Source organism: Gossypium hirsutum, chromosome D04 (assembly GCF_007990345.1).
Source record: "Gossypium hirsutum isolate 1008001.06 chromosome D04, Gossypium_hirsutum_v2.1, whole genome shotgun sequence".
Classification (NCBI taxonomy): domain Eukaryota; kingdom Viridiplantae; phylum Streptophyta; class Magnoliopsida; order Malvales; family Malvaceae; genus Gossypium; species Gossypium hirsutum.
The window spans coordinates 18,596,274-18,617,814 of record NC_053440.1 but is presented as its reverse complement, the minus strand read 5'-3'; positions in this window follow the sequence as shown (position 1 = coordinate 18,617,814).

Genomic DNA, 21,541 nt, shown 5'->3' with positions numbered 1-21,541 from the left:
TTGTAAGTGTGTTAAAGAATAAGAATTGCAAGTGTTCCAGCTTGTAATTGTGATTTCCATTAAATTTACAAGACTTTGATGGAAGTTTGATATGTTTTGATATAGGTACAATAATGGACAGCAGCTTAAGGCCTCATTTTTAGCTCGGTTGAAGCTCAAATACGTGCGTGCAGCTCCTCTCAGCTCGAAATAGTTTTGAAAGTTTGTTTCCAACTTATTTCAGCTCAGTACATTTCCAGCTAGCTCAATTTCAGCTCCACCAGCTCAACTCTAGCTAACAAGTTCAGATGTAGCTAGAAGGTGTCCTACGTGTCGGGGAGTGTCCCATACACATGTGGCAGCCTAGGTGGCATCCCAGTATGTACAGCACACACGTAACAGCCTGGACACATGTGTGTGCATGTGTGGCCGAAATCAGCCCTATTCTCTACATATGACGCTAAATTCAAAGGGATAAGAACAAGAGTTCAAATGTTTGAATTTCAAACGTTTTGGATAAGAACAAGAGTTCAAATTTTGAATTTCAAACGTTTCACACATATTCAATGTGTGGCTGGTATTTGATGGCGCCAAGAGAGGATATAACTCCTTCATATTCAAATTTGAATTCTTTATTTACAGCCACTAATTCAAATTCGATAACCCCTTCCTTGTACTTATAAATAGATGTTCAAACAATGTAATCTGGTTAGATGATTTTTATTAAACAAATACTTGTGAGAATTTTCTCTCAATTTCGGTTCTTCATTGAACTTTCTTTTGACATTTCAGACTTAGTTTGTCGTGTCAAAATTTCCTTGATACTTAGGGTTCCTAGATTGCTATCTAGAGGGTCCAAGTCCTTCGACGTGAAACATATTCGATTCGGGTTTGCATAGTCTATTGTGCAGGTTCTTTCGAGTTTTTCGTCTCTAATTTTATTTTTTTATATGTTGAATTTTGTTCCGTTTTTTTTGTTTTGTTTGTGTATTGTTTATGCTGCAGAAAGGATGTTGCTATAATCCTAGATCCGCAATCCTTCAAGGTTCGTTGTTTCGATAAGCAACGCCTTATCACATGCCCTATCTTCAGCCACGCAGGCATCAATCACCTCCGTAAAAAGATAAGTTTCCGCTCCTATTAATTCCACATTATTTTTTATTGTAAACAAACCAAAATATGATTGAATTTCAAAATTTGAACATAGATGATGCTTCAATCAATTCACTTTGGTTCCTTTCTTCAAAACATATTCCAAAGGAAACCCATGATTGGATCCACTTCTAAAGCAACTTAAAAGTAAAGGACAAGTACTTTTTACCACTTCTTTTTTAGTTGACTTTGGATTCAACAAACAATCTTAAATTCACACCACAAAGAAAAGTTTAAATTATATTAAATTATTAATGTTGAAATTTTTTTAATATAAAAGAAGTAAGAATAGCTAAATGGTGGGTAAAAAAATCATGGATGTTTTTGTACTAAGAGTCAAATTGTATTTTGTCACTTCTACTAAAAAATGAGCAAATTAATTCCTGTACTTTTGATCAAAGAGCAAATTAGTTTTTCTGTTTAAATTTTCATCTATTTCTACTCTTAAAAATTGATTCCTGTTGTAAATTTTTTTATATATAAATATTATGCAAATCAAATCCCTAGAATTGCAGAAACAATTATTTTAGGATCTTTACAATAATATGATTTTTACAAATATAAAAATACTGATGCATAATAGGAGTTCACCATTAACCTCGACAAAGAAGAACACGAAGAAGAACATCCGATAAATTTATTTCTCCCTCTTAAACTTTTCCCTTAATTACACAAACTGATAAATTCATGCATAATAGGAGTTCGCCATTATTCGAATGAGCGGATAAGATTTAACTTTTATTAAAAGTAAAACTCTTATCCCTTTAAATTGGGTTACATAATTTTAGACTTAATTGGGTCCTCAATAATGAGATTAAAAAATCTTACATTATTCTACTTTGCCCAATGCAATAAAACAAAAACTTTAATAGAATAAAAATTGAACGCACATAAAAATAATACTCATCATAATTACCATATTATAGTGAATTACAAATGTGAGTTATGATCGTTGTATATAGTTTTAGGAACGAGGGCCATGAAACCCTTAGAATAAATGTACATTGACATATGTGGCCCATGGACGTCAGTGCAAGAGGTGGTTACGAGTATTACGTAACATTTATAGATGATTATTCTACATATGGGTATGTGTACCTAATGCGCCACAAGAGTGAAACCTTTTATAAATTTAAAGAGTTTCATACGGAAGTCGAGAAACAACTAGGTTTACCCATAAAGACACTTTGGTTTAATCAAAGTGGGGAATATTTATCGAATTACTTCTTAGGGCATCTCATAGAGAATGAGATGTTATCCCAGTTAACCATTGACCCACACATGCTTGTGCGCAAAAAGAAAACAATTTTATAAAGTAATTTAAAAGTGCAGTTAAAACAACCAACTATGTACCTCTGCACTGCTGGAATTACGAAAAGTTCAAAAGGGTTGCTGGCAATTGGGGCAATTTGGTTTCGATGGGGGAGAACTTGACAAAAATAACCAACTATGAGAAAATTGAGATGTAGATTTCAATCAAACAATTGAGAAAAATTGAAGTAGTAATACTAGAGGTGGGAGATATTAGTTTTTCGATCAGTGTAAAAGAAAAGGGATGGCCAGAAGAATATAAAAACAATATCTCGAAAAAGGAGATATGACAGGAAGAGGTTGAAGAAAGTGTGTCGGAATCAGAATCGGCGATTGGATTGGAATCGAAGAAATCTCTGGAAGGCAATCGAAACGTTATGGAGGAAGTAATTATGGAAAAAGACATTGAAAATGATAAAGACGGAAAAGAATGTCAGAAGATGTTGGGGGAATTAAATGAAGGAGATCATGATGTCGAAAGTAATGGAAATTTAGTTGCAGGAGAATTTAGAGTCAACAGAAGTAATAGAAGTATGGATCGGGCTAGAGAGGACTTAGTAAATATGGGTCTGGCACTTGTAATAGGCCCAAGTAGGGGATCAGATTTAGGGGTGAGCATTCGATCGAATCGAATAAAAATTTTTTGAGTTAATCGAGTTTTTGAATCTCATTTTATCATCCTAACTTTATTTGAAGTTTTCTCGAATCGAGTCGAGTCGAGTGAGATGGAATTCAAATCGAATCGAATCGAATATATTTGTTTGAGTTAAATTTTAAAAAATAATTTTGGGTCCTTGTAACCATTGTCACCCATCGTAATAAAATTTGTCCACCTTAATCAAATTTTTTATTAACTTTCATCACCTCATAATTTATTTATTAATTTTTTATATACTGGTTAGCTTATTTGTTTGCTTAGTTGTTTCAATTATCTTCAGATTCTTGTCACTATGTATTTTGGAATTAAAAAATATATTAAATATAAATATATGATTTTTTAATAAAAGTTATTTTAAAAATAAAATGTGAAATTGATACCAATATAAAATTTTAACACGAATATTTTATGGCATAATTAAGAATTCAATTTTAATATAAATATTCAATATGACTAAACAATTCAATAATATAAATAATATAAAATGTGAAATTTAATTTAATAATATAAATAGTATATATAAATAAAATTATTACTATTTACGTTTAGTGATTTTTTTGGATAATTTTGATTTTTTATTTGAGAGTAAAGGGTGAGAAGTAAAAGTTTAGGGGGAAAATAAAAAGTTTTTGGGAATAAAAGTTTGAGGGAAAGTAAATAGGGAGAGTAAAATTTTGGAGGGAAAATATTAAAAAAAATTGGAGGGGGGAGGGTTTGGGGTAGATGGGAGGTGGGATGGGAAGAGAATAAAAGTTTTAGGGGAAAAGTGGGAGGGAGTAAAAATTTTGAGGGAAAATAAAAGGTTTTGAGGGTTTTGGGGAGTAAAATTTTGAGAAAAAGTAAATGGAAAAGTAAAATTTTGGTGGGAAATGGATTTTGGGTAGATTGGGGGGTTGGGAGGGGAGGGGAGTAAAAGTTTCGGGGAGAAAGTGGGAAGGAGTAAAAGTTTTGAGGGAAAAGTAAAAAAGTTTTAGAGTTTAGGGTAAAAATGTAAAATGTTATAGTTTGATATTCGAATTATTCGAGTTATTTGAATTCAAAAACTCAACTCGATTCGAACTTGAAAGTTGAAAAAAAATTCGAGTTGATTCGAATAACTCGATTCGTTTAACTCGAAATTCGAATTTTTTTCTATTTTTCGAGTCAAATCGAGTTTTGCTCACCCCTAATCAGATGTATAGGTGGATATAGAAGAGGGTGTGGGCTCAATTAGAAATGAAGGGCTGTTTTTGAGTGAGGAAAATATCTTGACAGCATAACAAAATTCTAGAAACAAATTAGAAGAACCAGAAACAAGGGACGAGGGTTTTTTCTAGAAGATAGAAGATTTATTCCTAAATACAATCCAAAGCATAAGGAAGAAGAAACATTTTAATAAAAAAACATCTCCATGCAAGATATTCAGGATAGGGTGTTGACTTTCAATGAAAAACAAAAGAGGGATAGAATTTGGAGAAAGGAAAAGGGCAAGGTAACGCTAAGGAGTGAAGAGAAAATCGTGAATTCATCATTGTCAGACTCAGACATCAGCAATAGGAGGAAGGTAATTCTAAGGGAGGCAAAGCAGAATAGGGAAGTGGGGAAGAAATTGGGGTTAAGAGTGAGGGGATATGAAAGAGATGTCATTGAGGATATTGTGAGACTTGAAAACCAGTAGCAAAGGACTCGAAGAAAACGAAAAATCCCCAACGCAACAATAGGTGCGTGATTGAATTTGATGTTTTGAGTATATTGGAATATTGGTTGGGTGATATGAGAATTGTTTCTTGGAATATTAGGGATTTGGGATCAGAGGTTAAAGTTGCAATGGCGAGTAGATTAGTTAGAATGCACAGGGTAAATGTATGTTTTTTATAGGAGACAAAATTAGAGGTAGTGTTTGGGGATCTAATTAGAAGAATTTGGGGAGACAATAAATTTGATCTTAGGTATGTGGCTGCAGTAGGTCGTTTGGGTGGGTTAATTACAATTTGGAATAAAACATATTTTCTATTGAAAAAGAAATATTGTGTTAATAGATTTATAGTGGCAGAAGGGAATTGGTTCTCTGAAGGTTGGGAAGGTGTATTGATCAATGTATATGCGCCCAATATGTTGACAGAACAAAAGATTTTATGGGAGGAGATGATTGAGATTCAAAAATAGTTCACTAATCATTAGATTATGGGAGGTGATTTTAATGCGATTAGGAATAAAAGCAAAAGAAGTAATTGTGTGGGATCATTAAAGGGTTCGAAGGATTTTGAGAGCTGTATTGATAAATGCAAATTGGTAGATTTGCCATTGTTGGGGAAAAAATTCACTTGGTATGGTCCAGATAAGAAGAAAAGTAGGTTGGATAGATTTTTGGTGGATGAAGAATGGGTAGAACATTTTGAAGATATTCAACAACTGGGACTAAAAAGATTAGTATTGGATCATATTTTGATTTTGTTAACTAACGGAACAGTGGATTGGGTCCGAATCCTTTTAAGTTTATAAATGAGTGGCTTAGCAAAAAGGAGTGTCCGAGTTTAATTAGAAAAGAATGGAATAAAATGGACAGCATGAATAGTAGAATATTGGGAAAATTGAGGAAGTTAAAAGGAGCCCTTAGGAAATGGAATAGGGAGGATAGAAATGTATTAGAAAAAAGAATAAATGAGATTGAAGAGAGGATTAAGATTCTGGATGTTGAAAGCGACAATTGAGAGTTAACTGAGTTGGAAATGGAGGAGATGAGAAGTTTGAATCTTGAACTTGGGGAAACAATTAAATTTAAGGAATCGATTTGGAGGCAAAAATCAAGAATGACATGGTTAAAAGACGAAGACTCTAATACGACTTTTTTTTCATAGTGCGGTAAAGATTAAAGTGAAGAGGAAAGTTGTGCATGGGATGAAAATTGGAATTCTTGGTATAGTGTACCTAAGGAGCTGAAAGATAAGATGTTCAATTATTTTAGAGACCATTTTAGTTGCCCTTCGAGGAAATGGAAAATGGATATGGTCTTGAAATTCAATAGGCTGAAAGAAGCAGAAGCTTTGAAACTTGAGGTGCCTTTTTCCATAGATGAAATCAAGGAAGCGATGTGGAGTTGTAATGAGAACAAAGCTTCGGGTCAGAATGGATTTAATCTATGCTTTTCTAGAAAATGCTGGAAGTTCGTACAAAAAGATTTGTTTGAAATGATGGCGGGATTTTACAAAACTGGAAAGTTGGAAAGAAGCATTAATTCGTCTTTTATAGCACTCATACCCAAGAATGAAAATTGGCATGACATTTTCGAATTCAGACCAACCTGTTTGGTGAGTTCGTTGTACAAAATAGTTGCAAAGGTTCTACCGAGAAGATTACGTGAAGTTATTGGGGTCGTGGTAAGTGATGCACAATGTGCATTCATTCGTGGAAGACAAATCTTTGATGGAATATTAAGCGCAAATGAGATAATTCATTCGTTTAAGAAAAAGGTATGTGCAAGGGGATATTTGATTTTTAAGCTAGATTTCTCCAAGGCTTATAATTGTGTGCGCTGGGATTTTTTGGATTTGATATTGTTGAAAATGGGATTTGGTGAGAGATGGATTGGTTGGATGTTGGAGTGTGTGGCAACAGCAAGAGCAACATTTTTATTAATGGTGCGGTCACAAATGAGTTCAGAATCTACAGAGGTCTTAGACAAGGGGACCCATTATCACCATGCTTATTTATTCTAGTGACGGAGGTACTGCACTTGATGATGGTTGAAGCGGAGGAGTTGGGGATCATAGAGGGGATAAAAGATGTAATACCTGGTTAGTTAGTCTCACATTTACAATTTGCGGACGACACTATTTTATTTTTTAGGGCGAAAGAGGAAGTGGTAAGGAATACTAAGTTCATTCTTTGCTGCTTTGAAATTTTCTCTAGGTTAAGTATTAACTTCCATAAGTCATGCATTGCGGGGTTTGGTTTTGAAGATGATTTTTTTGTATAGAATGGCTGCTGTTTGTAAGTGTAAGATAGGGGAATTACCGTTCAATTATTTGGGAATCGCTATAGGAGATGATCTAAGAAAGATTTCTTCTTGAAATGGAATCGTGGAAAGAGTTAAGAGGAAACTATCGGGTTGAAAGTGTTGTTCACTCCCTTGGGCAGGAAGAATTGTGCTTACTAATGCAGTGTTATGCTTTTTGCCTATCTACTTCATGACAATCTTTCAAGCACCTGTTGCCATGATTAATAAAATTGACAAAATTGGAAGGAATTTTTTGTGGGAAAGTGTAGGTGGACGAAGGAAAATGGCGATGGTAAAGTGGAAGCAAATTGGTTTGCCAAAGGATAATGGGGTATGGGAGTGGTGGATATCAGGGTTAAAAACAAGTCACTCATGGCCAAATGGAGTTGGAGATTCACTGTGGAAAGAGAAGATTTGTAGAGAAAAATTATAGTTATGAAGTATGGATCCCTTGCGCAGCAATAGCAAATTAGAACGAGCAACACAAAAGATATGTCGGTGGTTTGGAGGGGTATCGTGGAGAATGCTAAAGACTCAAAAGTGGCTAAATGAATGGGGAAATAATCTTTTCGTTGGTTGGTTAGGAATGGTAATACGATAATGTTCTGGGAGGATATTTGGTGTAGTGAACAACCTCTGAGAATGGAATTTCCAAGGTTGTTTTGTTTAGTCAATAGCAAGAAAAGGTTGGTGAAAGACTTTTCAAACTCGAATGGGTTTAAAGAGGTTAATTAGGTTGATTTCTTTATACGACCATTATTGGATAGGGATTAAATATGCTCAATCATTTAAGGGAAGTTGTTAGAAGTAAGGTGTTGGTGCCAAAAGAGGAGGATAGATTAATATAGATTCATGATGATAAGGGGTCTTCTCGGTGAAGAAATTAACTGAATTATTGATCAAAGAAGGAGTGGATGACATTATTTTCACCTTTGATAAGATTTGAAAGTTAAAGGTGCCTCCTAGAGTGAAAAGCTTCCTCTGGATGATTTCAATAGATAGACTACTTGCTAAGGAGTTCCTGATTAGAAGAGGTGTGCAAATTTGTCAGTTGGAGAGTGGTTGCCCTTGGTGCAATAGAGAATCGGAGAAAGTGAAGCATCTTTTTTTCCAATGCAAATTCATTTAAGGGTTTTGGAGAAAATTTTTCGAGTGGTGGGATGTTGAATGGATTCCAGTTGATGGGTTCTTTGATATTTTCTTAATAATGTATTATATACAGGTGTGGGCAAAAGCCTATGGATGATTTCGGTAACAACGACATGCCGGTCTGTGTGGCTGGCAAGGAACGAGTTGGTGTTTGACAGGAAGTGGCTTACAATGAACAGTTTAGTTTTTCACTCCAAGATGTGAGCTTTGATATGGGTTAGGTCTATTCAAGAAGAATTAAGAGTAGATGAGAGATCATGGTGGATTTGTCCGTTTAGAAGCTGGTGTGATTTAAAAAAATTTGGGATGGGTGGCAGGTTTTTGTGTCCTCCGAGACATGGTTGGGTAAAATTTAATGTAAGTGGTGTGGCGATCGGGTGTAGAGAGGTGTTAAGAGACTCGGATGGGGTGGCAAGGGCATTATTTTCTGGTCCAGTTGCAACAAAAGACTCCATTACAGCTGAGATGGGAGCGGTTATCATTGCTTTGGATGTGTTTTTAGCAATAGGGTGGAAAGGTAAAAGCTCTCTAATCATTGAGAGTGGATCAAATGAGGTGTTTTGTTGGTTTGAGAACAAAGGATTGAGATCATGGTTGTTGCATCTTATCTTCAAGGAAACTGAAAACAAGATGGTTAGAGTAGGTAATGTTTCCTTTTCGAAAGCCTAAAAGCACGGAAACAAGATGACTTATGCTTTGGCAGTTGTAGGAATAAAAAGGCCTGGTATGTTTAAGGCATGGTGGTGATTTTAATTTGAGTAATGTTGCTGTATTTCTTCTGAAGAGTTGGTTTGCTGTTAGTGCCTAAAGGATTCTTGGTTATATGTGGTTTATGTGTTGGTTATTTGCATATTTTTCTTTTAGAGGGTAGAACAACAGATGGGGTTTTTGGGGGTCTAGTGGTTTGAAATTATGATGTTATCGGTTTGAGATATTGGTATTTTTGTACTCGGGTGAGGGACATTTTCGTGGGGGAATGTTGCATCTTGTAGATTGTTACATTCTTTGCAAATGCTTAAAAGTGTAATAACTCAATTGAGCAAAAAAAAAGTGGGTAAATGTGTTTATCAAGTTAAGTACAAGTTAAGTAATTACTAATCTAATCGAGTAAAAAATTATTAGTGCAAGTTCAAATAAAAAATTCTTTATAAACTAAATTTAAATTACCAATTAAACTAACTAATCTAACTTTCTTCCTTGCTGTTTTAGAAAATGTAAAAGATAAAACAATGGTCAATTGATTCATTATAATTAACTAAGCTAATAAATCTATACCGATTATATTAACTGTCACTCTTAGCTAGGAATCTCCCCTCGATCTCATCCTAAACTAAAAGATACCACCTAGGTTCTCCTCTCGGTCTCACTACTCAGGACAATTACATCAAACCATCTAAGGATAAACTCTTCTCTTGATCTCGTTTATCTATATTTTCCACTAAAGGAATCAATTTAGTGTATTAATGTGACAGCCCTAATTTGACCCTAGTCGGAATGTGGTTTCGGGACCACAAAATCGAGTCATAAAATTTAGTTAAAATTTTATTTGCATATCTTATATGTGTGATAGTACTTGTATAAAAATTTGATGTTTTAATTTTATCTTAGGAATGTGAATTTTGCTTGAAAGGATCTAGTTGAGAGACTTAGAAAATTATGATAGGTAAATAAGTAAGGACCAAATAGTATTAAAATAGGAAAGTTTGGGTTTGCATGTCAAAGTGCCCAATTCATGTTAAGTGGCCGGCCAAGCATGGTTCCATTCCTCCAAGTTTATGTTGTTTATTATTTAATATTGGTAAGTAAATTAGAATAAATTAAAGAAAGGAATTAAAAAGGAAAAAGATGAATAAAATAAGGGAGGAAGAAGGAGTGTTCATCCTTTTCCTTGTTACAATTGCCGTGAGTAAAGAAAACAAAGGTGAAGGAAGGCTCATCTTCCATCTTCTTCATTTGCCGAAATTGAGAAAGGAAAGATTGAAAAAAAGGAAACCAAGGCATTCGGCCATGGCTATTTCAATGGAAAGGTATGCGTTGTGATTTTTATTCTAATTGATATTGAGATTTAGTTGATATGGGTATAGTCTAGTTAACCCATGGCAAAATTCATGGATTCATTGTTGGGAGAAAAGAATGGAAGTTGCCGTATGTATGGGTATGTATGTACTTTGGAAAGGAGATTTTTGTGTCATTGAGTTCTTGTTGTTATGTGTGTATGTGCATGAGTATTCGGCCATGCTATAGAATTCATGTTGCAAAATGATTAATGCTTAACGTGATATATAATTGTACTTGTGAATGAACTTGAGAATATCTAAATTATTGGTTGGAGGTGCCGAATGTGGTCTTGGATGAGTTTTAAAGAATAAAAATTTAGGTGACTAGAGGTCAAGGACATTCGGTCAAAGGCTTGTGTGCTAGCAAAATCGGCCTAAATGTCATTTTGATGTGTTGAATTGAGTAAGCTAGATGCTGGAACACATAAGGATTCGGCCTTCTAAAACAATAGAGATAAGTGTATGAAAGGCTAAGTTTAAGTAGTAAGGCCGAATAGGTTGTAGATAAGGCACTTGTGAGTTCTTGGCCAAGCAATTGACAAATTAAATTAGAGTTCTTGTGACGTATAATGTCAAGTCTAACTTGGTATATTTGGCCACCTAATTAAGTACATCGGTGGTGTTGAATTTAATCTTACACATTCGGCCATATGGGGTAAAAATGGGTCGAGTGTTCATGAGATGAAATTTTGTGATTTGATGAATTATAGGTGATAGTATAGATATACATATTCGGCCATCACTTGGGAGCTTATGTGATGTTGAGTTTAAAATTAGCAAGGTGATTGCCGAATGTCCAAGTATGCATATGCATGTGTGATTAGATTATTGAAAGTATGGTAATTGCATAAGGTTATTAGCCGAATAGCTAAGAACATGAGGTAGCAAGATAAAAATTTTACCATGCCGTTCGTATGTCATAAAATCATTAAAATGTGAATACCAATATATGTAGCAAAGCTGTTGAATGAGTTAATTTATTTGTTTAAGCTCAAGATCCTAAAGGAGAGGCGTCCAACAAGGGGAAATCGAAGGTCATCGAGTAGCCGACTTGGAATTATTTTACCCAACATAAGGTAAGTCACCAAGCATATATTTTGTATTGATCTAAATAGACATAATGTCTATGTAATTATGCCAAATGGAATGATAAATTTATATACATGTATGCATGTGGTGATGAAAGTGTTGAATGAAAAGAAAAGAGGTGAGATGTATTGAGTTGTTGATCTCGGCACTAAGTGTGCGGGTATAAACATTTATGATCATGAGATTGGCACTAAGTGTGCGGGTTTAAATTGTACAGCACTAAGTGTGCGAGTTTGATTATATAGCACTAAGTGTGCGAGTTGATTATATAGCACTTAGTGTGCGGACTTAATATATATTTTTGAATACTATGGACACTAAGTGTGCGACATTATTGAGTTGATCACGGACAGCGGATCGGGTAAGTTCCTTGAGTTCATGGCTAATAGGCGCTATGTTTATATTTGGAGTTGAGCTTGGTAAGTTTGAACCTATGTGACAATTATAATTGAAGTCACGTACATAAGATTTATCGTGGAATAGGTGAAAGGTCGTTTAGTTGTATGATTGTAATGAAAATAAAATGATGTATGAAAATGCCTCAAATATCCTATTGATTAGTATATGGAATGTGAATGCATGACTTGGTATGAGATTGAACCGATAGGTCTAAGGAACTATGGTATGGTTCGGTATGGATGGAGTAACTAGCCTCGTTCCATTTTGTTTCCTCTTGTGATAATGTTATTAATGGATGGTAGTGCATTGCTTATGACTTACTGAGTTATATACTCACTCGGTGTTTCCTTGTCACCTATTTTAGGTTTCTTGGACTCGTCTCTTTTTGCGTGATCGGGCCGTCATCGAAGTCATCACACCGGCTAGCAACTTTGGGTATCTTCTTTTTAGTCGGTCTAGGAGAACATTTCGGCATGTATAGGCTAATATGTTTTGTTGAAATTTGGTATGTAAACTTTTAGCCATGCGAAAATGGCATAAATGTTCGGTTGGATTTGGTTCTATAATGTTAGGTCGTAAGTCTTGGTAATTCGATTTTTATGCCATATGTCATGGTTGATTATTTTTGGTGTTAAAATTCATGATATGGCAATAGTGTAGTAGGGAGATGTTTGACAATGATTAGCCTTTGGCATGGCTAGTCATGATCATAATTTGTGATATGTATGATGAATTACTAGTTAGATCAAGGAGAAATCACGAAATAGGCATAGTTGCTTTAGTAACAGATGCTGGCAGCAGCAGTGACGTGAGATTGAAAAATCACAAAAAATTGTAGGAGTGGAATTAATCAATGAATAAATTATGTAATCGAAGCTCGATGAGTCTATTTTCATATAGAAGAAACGAAATGACCATATGAGCTGTATGTTAGGAGATAATTTAACTATTGTGAAACAGGGCCAGAGCGATTTCTGGATTCCCTGTTCTGACTTTGGAAATTCATTATAAATTAACTAGAGATAATTAGAAGTCATGACATATGTGCATAGATTCCCCTTTGAGTCTAGTTTCTATAGAAACAAACTACATCAGTATTGAAGCCCTGTACAGGGAGATATCCAAGTCGTAATGCGCAAAGGTCAGTGTAGTCGATCCCTGTAACATGGGAGACTTTGACTAATAAACTGTACTAATTGGCCCGACCAAAAATTCTAGAAAAAAATATGTAGATGGACATATGAGTCTAGTTTCAGGGAAAATTTACGGAACTGGATTTCAAGTTTTAGAACTCAAGATATGATTTTTAAAGCGACTAGTACGCAGATTGGCAGCTTGTCTGGGAAATTTTTTAATAAGTGGTTTGAAGTCTGTTAACACCTCGTGTTCGACTCCGGCGACGATCTCGGGTTCGGGGTGTTACAATTAAGCATTTCGATATAATTGAACAATCAATACATCAAACATAAACATTAACTTAACTAACAAATAACTAATCAACCAACCATCAACAATTTTAGCACATAATCAAACTTAAATTCCTAACAAGCATTTTATCAAACACATAATAAGCATAAAATAAGAGTAAAGAGTTTCAGAAATGTTCATTTGATTGATGAAAATCCAATGAAGTCCAAGTGTAACACCCTTAATCTGTATCCGTCGCCGAATTAGGGTTACAAGGCATTACCGAACAAAACACAGATCAGCATAGTCATTTATCATTTTTATACACATGGTTATATCGACTTCTATACCATATAAGTTCTAAATCCAATATCAATCATCTACCAAATCATGTTAATTAAATACAGATTAATGTCTGAACCACATAACTTTAATATTAATGACATTCATATAATTCATTAGTTAAATCAAAGATAACATTTCGTAACTTCTGTACAAGCATACAATAAAGCCATTTGAACTAAATAACTATAATTATTATGCAATCACATATGAAACTTTAGTAATAATGCAACCTGGCCGAACATATTATTGATGTATATATATGTATAATGCGCATCTTTCCCTAAAAAAAACAAAAAAAATACCACATATCAAAACGAAATTTAAAAGTACTCATATGTGTATACATATTTTAAAATTTAACATTATCTCGATACTTTTTAAACTATCCATTTAAGCTACCTAAAACATACTTAAATCATAATCATCATTTACCATTTAGATCTGTAGCAAAACAATTACCAAAGCAATCATGAAACATATTCAATACTTATCATTTAACAACTGAACTTACATGACTAAACATTCAAACATAATATATATTTGACACCACAAACGATCATATCAATAGTATCCCAAATTCACATGAATTAAAACCACATATATGTATATCATTGCTTCATACTGCAATCAAATTCTAAACACACCACATAATCTATACCATGACCAAAAATGCATTACCATGAACATCATTAACAATCAAAACACATTTATATATCAAGATTACTACACGCATATATCATGATCAAAATTACTTAAACATTAGAACATTAGCACAAAGATTGAACCACTTTCGCATGGCTAAATATATATAAATTTCAAGACCAACCAAAAGAAATGCTAGCCTATACATGCCATATGTTCAAAGTTTCAAGCTTTTAAAATACCGAAATAGAGATCAATAGTGTGACGAACTTCCTTGACGATCCTTGAGCTTGTAACTAGCTTTCAAAATCTATAAAACAACGAGCGAATAAACACACAGTAAGCTTATATAGCTTAGCAAGTCATCAGCAAATAGTTTTTTTTTAAAGAACATATATAAATCATACAAATAGGCCGAATTCTCCCAATCTTGAACACACATATATATACTCATATTTAAGTGATTAGTCAATATTTTCAAGTTATACCATAATACTTACCTTTACTTCCAAACGTCATATAACTCAAACATACCTGAATCATTTAATTCAAACTCACATTTGGTTTTGTTGTATCATTTCCCGTTGTACCACTCAGAATAAAAAAGGATACTCGGATAACTAAAAAGATTCGTACAATGCCAGCGTCCTAGACGTGGTCTTACATGTAATTAAATAACGATGCCACTGTCCCAAACAGGGTCTTACACGTAAATCATATACGATGCCAATGTCCCAGACATGGTGTTACACGTAAATCTAAAATCGATGCCAACGTCCCAGACGTGGTCTTACACGATATCGCATATCGAAATTCCTATGGTTCGTTAGGGCTTTCAAATGTCGTAATTCAATCGAATTAAGCTCGTAACTAATCTTTCCATGCTAAATTCAATTTGAAAATGTAGTATACATACATACAATTCCATTCGGCTAGATATAAATAAATAAATTTAATTTAATATCATTTATTCGCTTACGAACTTACCTCGGACGAAGACGGACGGAACGGGATGACTATTCGACAACTTTTGATTTCCCCCGATCCAAATCCGATTTCTTCTTTTCTTGATCTAATTCAATACAAATTTGACTTATTTAATCATATATTTATTCAAATTCATCCAAAAAACATAAATGGGAAAATTTCATTTTAGCCTCTAACATTTCACTTTTTTCACAATTTAGTCCTTAATTCACAAAACACAAAATATTCAAAATTTTACCACACCTAAGCTTGGCCGAATATTCCATTGGTTCATATAAGGCCAGATATTTCATTTATTTTACATTTTGACCCTTCAATTTACAAAATTCCTTAAGACACTTTTTTACTAAAAATCACGTAATTAAACATAATAATCTATCAACAAAGCTTTATTTTTTATCATCAAACCACAAAAATCTCAAGCTATCAATAATTTCAAATAAAGAAAATCCACAACCAATTCAAAAATTCAAGCATGGGCTAGCTAGTATTCGAAGCAACGATCTCAAAAATATAAAAATTATCAAAAACCAAGCAAAAATGAACCTTGAATCAAGCTTGGACTATGGCCGAATGTTGCTTGCTCTTTTTCTTTCTTTTTCTTTGGTAATTTCGGCCAAAAAGATGAACAACATGCATGGTTTTTAGTTTATGTTTTATTATTTTAACATAATTAACTAATTTACTAAACCAACCTTAATGATTTTAATGATAAAACTTATAATGTAAGCCCATTTCCGTTCATGCATACTTACAATGGTCAACTATCAACATAAGGACCCCACATTATAAAAGCCATAGAAAAATAGCACTTTAACAAATAGCTAGCCACTTTTGCATTTTACGCGGTTAAGTCCTTTTATAAAATCGAGGACATAAACAATAAAATTTTCACATGAAATTTTCACTCATATAAATTAACATGCTGTAGACACCAAAAATAATATTAAAATATTTTTCTGACTCAAATTTGTAGTCCCAAAACCACTATCCGACTAGGGTCTAAACTGGGCTGTTACAACTCTCCCCCCTTAGGGATTTTTTCCTCGAAAATCTTATCAGCAAAAAGGCTTAGGTATCATTCTCTCATAGCATCCTCGGGATCACACGTAGCTCCTTCAACCCCATGACGATGCCATAAGACTTTCACTAGAGAAATTTTCTTATTCCTCAATTCCTTAAGCTCGTGATCTAGAATCTGGATCGGTTGTTCTTCGTAGGTCATATCAGACTTAATTTCAATCTCAGACGGTGAAATCACATGCGAGGGATCAGATTGATATCGTTGAAGCATCGATACGTGGAATACATTCTAAATCTTTTTTAATTTAGGTGGCAACAACAATCTATAAGTTACCGGCCCAATACGCTCAATAATCTCATACGGCCCAATGAATCTCGGACTCAATTTACCTTTATGACCAAACCGGAGTATTTTCTTCCACGGTGAGACTTTTAAAAACACTTTATCCCTAATCTAAAACTCAATATCTTTCCGTTTCAAGTTTGCATACGATTTCTGACGATCTGATACTGTCTTCAGACTATCACGAATCGCTTTCACCTTCTATTCAGTTTCTTTAATCAAATCGACCCCGTGAATCTTATTCTCGCTAAGCTCAGTCCAATACAAAGGTGTTCGGCATTTGCGACCGTATAAAGCTTCATAAGGTGCCATTTTAATACTCGATTAAAAGCTATTATTATACGCAAATTCAATCAATGGCAAGTATCATTCCCATGCACCTTCAAACTCAAGAATGCAACATCTCAGCATATCCTCGGGTATTTGAATAATTCGCTCAGATTGACCATCCGTCTGTGGGTGAAAAATAATGCTAAAGTGTAGCTTCGTACCTAATGTATCTTGCAGTTTCTTCCAAAACTGCGATGTGAACTTCGGATCTCTATCCGAAACAATAGAAATAGGTACTCCGTGCAATCTTACAACCTGAGAGATGTACAACTCAGCAAGCTTATCAAACGAATAATCCATGCGTATCGGAATGAAATGAGCCAACTTCGTTAGTCTATCAACCACTACCAAGACCGCATCTTGCTTACTCAGTAACAGAGGAATACTCGATACAAAATCCATCGTGATTCTGTCCCCTTTCCACTCGGGAATCATAACTGGCTGCAGTAACCCAGACGGTACTTGATGCTCAGCTTTGACTTGTTGACAGACTAAACATTTCGAAACAAATTCAGAGATATCACGCTTCATACTAGGCCACTGGTAAAGCTATTTTAGATCGTTATACATTTTCGTCCTCCCCGAATGTACTAATAGTCTACTACTGTGAGCTTCGTTCAAAATCATCTAAATCAACTCTCGATTTCTCGGAACACAAATTCGATCTCTAAACCTCAAACAACCCTCAGCATCAATCTGAAACTCTGAATCAGTATTCAATGCACATTGAACTCGTTTTGCTAACAACCTTCTGAGCATCATAAATTTGTTATAAGAATAAAGGCCTCGCTTTCAATTCGGCTAAAATTGAACCATCATCAGACATAGACAACTGAGCATTCATAGCATGTAACACAAATAGTGATTTCTGACTCAAAGCATCAGCAACAACATTTGCTTTTCCTGGATGAAAATCAATAACAAGTTCATAGTCTGTTAACAGTTTTAACCATTTTCTCTGTCGCAGATTCAAATCTTTCTGAGTCATCAGGTATTTCAAGCTTTTATGATTTGAATATACATGACATTTCTCATTGAACAGATAGTGACACCATATCTTCAAAGCAAATACAATACCAGCTAACTCAAGGTAGTGCGTCAGATAATTCCTTTCATGTGGCTTTAATTGTCTCGAGGCATAGGCTATCACTTTGCCTTCCTGCAAACCATTCAAAGATGCATCGCTAAAGATTACAAATTCTTTACCCGATTCTGGCTAAACTAACACCGGAGCTTCAGTCAACAAAGCTTTCAACTGATCAAAACTTTTCTTGCACTTTTCTGACCACTTGAACTTAACATCTTTCGAAAGCAATCTCGTCATCGGGGTTGCAATCATTGAGAAACCTTTTACGAATCGTCTGTAATAACCAACAAGTCCCAGAAAAATTCAGACTTTGGATACATTTCTCGGAGGCTTCCAATTAGTATAGCCGAAATCTGGCTCAAATAAACCCGAATACCCGATGCTGATGCAGCATGTCCCAGAAAACTGACTTCTCGTAACCAGAACTCATATTTACTGAACTTCGTATATAACTGATTATCATGCAAAGTATATAGTACTAATCTTAGATGTTTGACATGCTCAGGTTCATCACGAGAATAAATCAGGATATCATCTATGAACACAACCTGTGACAGCCCAAAATGTGACCCTAGTCGGAAAGTGGTTTTGGGACCACAAAACCGAGTCATAAAAATCATTAACCGCCATATTTGAAGCTTATTATATGTATATATGCATGTGTGAAAATTTCATGTTTGAATTTTGTTAATTGTAAGTGAATTTTATTAAATAGGACTTGTGTGAGAAAATTTAGAAATGTGATAGGCAAATGTTAAAGTGGCCTATTGATGCATGTTAAAAATGCTTGTACTTGCATGTCAAATTGGCCAAATTCTAGATGGTGGCCGGCCATGTTATGGACTAAAGCATATTATAATTATTTTGTGTCAACATTTTATGCTAATAATTTTATGTTACAAAATGAAATAAGGAATAAGGCTAATAAAATACTAGTTAATGGGAGGAGAAACCAAAGTTTCTCCATCCTTGCTCCTCATTGCCGTACCTAGAAGAGAAAAGCTTTGAAAAATTCAGCTATGGTGGTTAGCTAAATCAAGGTAAGTTCAAGGATGATTCTTGGATTTTTAGCATTTTTTAGTTAGTCATTAAGTTCTTTGCTTAACCCATGACCAAAATTTGAAATGGTGTGGTGTCTTGAGCATTCGGTTTTAGTTATTAAAGGATGAGATTGGGTTATAGTCTTTATGTTTTATGAAGAATTGTTGAAGAGAAAATGTTCAAGAAATGGTTGTTGTTCATGTTATTTGGATGAAAAAGAAAATGGTAGTTAGGTGAAGTAGAGTCTAACAAATGAGCACATATGTGCATTAGTTGCTAAATGGAGAAAAATCGGCTAACAAGTTGTGTACTAAGGCCGAATATGATTTTGGATACTATTGGGCAATGTATGTGTTTTGAATTGATGGAATGGAGAGGATGCTTTAATTGTGTTATGAACAATTATATGTTAAATTAAGGTTTGCTAAGCTAGCTACTAAGGTGAAATGCAAATGTTAGCATTTGATTTGGTAATAATCTGCTTGGGGACAGCAGCAGTAAGGTGATTTTGGAAAATCGCCATAATTTGTAGGAGTTGAATTAGAAGCTGAGTAAATTATGTCATTAAAGCTTGAAGAGTCTAGTTTCTTACAAAAGAAACTATAAAAACAAAAGAGTTACCGATCTTGAGATATTTGAAGTATTGTGGGGCTGAGTCAAAACGACTACTAGATTCCCTGTTCTGTTTTTATAAAATCAGTATAAATTGTACAAAAACGGCCCTAAGATAAAATTTATGTGCTTAGACTCCTTAATGAGTCTAGTTTCAAATGAAATAAACAAGAACATATTTTGAATTCTGTACAATGAGAAATTTGATTCGTAGTGAAGGATAGTCAGTTTAGTCAAACAGTGAAACAAGGTGAACTTTAAGAAAAATCTGGTATTGTTGGGCTAAACTAAAAATTTTGAAAATTTTATGAATAATAGATAAATGAGTCTTCTGTCAAGAAAAATTTACGGCAATTGATTTGGAGTTTCGTAGCTCCAGTTATAAAAACTTTAGTGACTGTTGCTCAGGAAGTCAGCTTATAGGGAAATTGTAATTATATTGTAAACATTAATGAAAATTTGCTAATGAATTATTTATTGATTTTTATAAAGCTTACTGTAATCTATGTGTGTGAAAGTCGAATCTATATATATTATATTCTGAAAGTAATACTTGAATAGTCGATTAATGACTATTTTAAAATTTGTTGAACTTAAGCTCAAGAGCAAAGGGGAACTAAATCTGATAAAGGGAAGGAAAAAGTAATTGAATAGCCATTGAAGTCGTTCGACAACATCCGAGGTAAGTCTTCGAGTAATGACCCTACTTGAATTATATTGAAATGATTAGTCATACTATGACGGATAGCCGAATGTGCATAGAGACTATGTTATAAAGCCAATTGAAATCATGCTCTTTGTGTGTGGCTATTGAGCCGAAATTGGAAAGGTTTAATAAATGTTTTGTGTTTGAGCCTTAGTAACGAAAATGAAATATGGATGTGTCATGATTGTTGATATATGTGTGCATGAGCATTTGAATGATATCCGGGCTAAGTCCCGAAGGCATTTGTGCTAGTGATTTTATCCGGGTTAAGACCCGAAGGCATTTATGCTAGTGATTTTATCCGGGTTAAGACCCGAAGGCATTTGTGCTAGTGATTTTATCCGGGCTAAGACCCGAAGGCATTTGTGCGAGTTGATATATCCGGGCTAAGACCCGAAGGCATTTGTGCGAGTTGCTATACCCGGGTTAAGACCCGAAGGCAATTGTGCTTGTGGTTATATCCTGCTAAATTCCGAAGAAACTTGGGTTCGAAGGTGATCGTATTGTGCTGTAATAAATTCAATTAATACGCTCGAAAAACCCAAACGATAAGGTATGTTTGCGTGTGCATCGGAAAAGTCGATTCGTTTTAAATAGTATTCGTTCAATCGACTAACGAACTTTCGGCTTTTAGATAGGTTAATACCTTGTGTGTATATGTTGATGAAATGTGAAGTAAGTATGTTTATGAGAATGTGTATTAATAAAGTGATTCATTTAGCTATGTGAATGAAATACTTTAGTCAAAGCCGATTTCATTACTTGAAACTTACTAAGCTTTAAAATGCTTACCCCGTTGCTTTGGCTCTCTGTTTTATAGATTTGTTCGTTAGATATCGGATTCGGGATCATCGAAGTCGAAGTCATCCACACTATCAAAGCCCTTTTGGTACTCTTTTAGTTGAACTCTGGATATGGCATGTATAGGACTACCCTTTTTGTTGTGGGTCATGGACCCTTTGGATTTGTATAATTTTGGATAGCCATGCGAAAATGGCTTATATATGTTTGAGCATAATGTTATAATCATTTGGTATGGATATGATTATTGAGAGGTGTGGATATGCTTAACAAGGATTGGCCATGGGAATGGTTAATCACTATCATAATTTGTGCTATTTATGCTAAAAGGGCTAGTTGAATAATGGAAACTATGAAATAGGTAAAGTCTACCTTAAAGGCAGATGCTGACAGCAGCAGTGATGTAGATTTAGAAAATCACTAAAAATAGTAAGAATGGAATTAAAT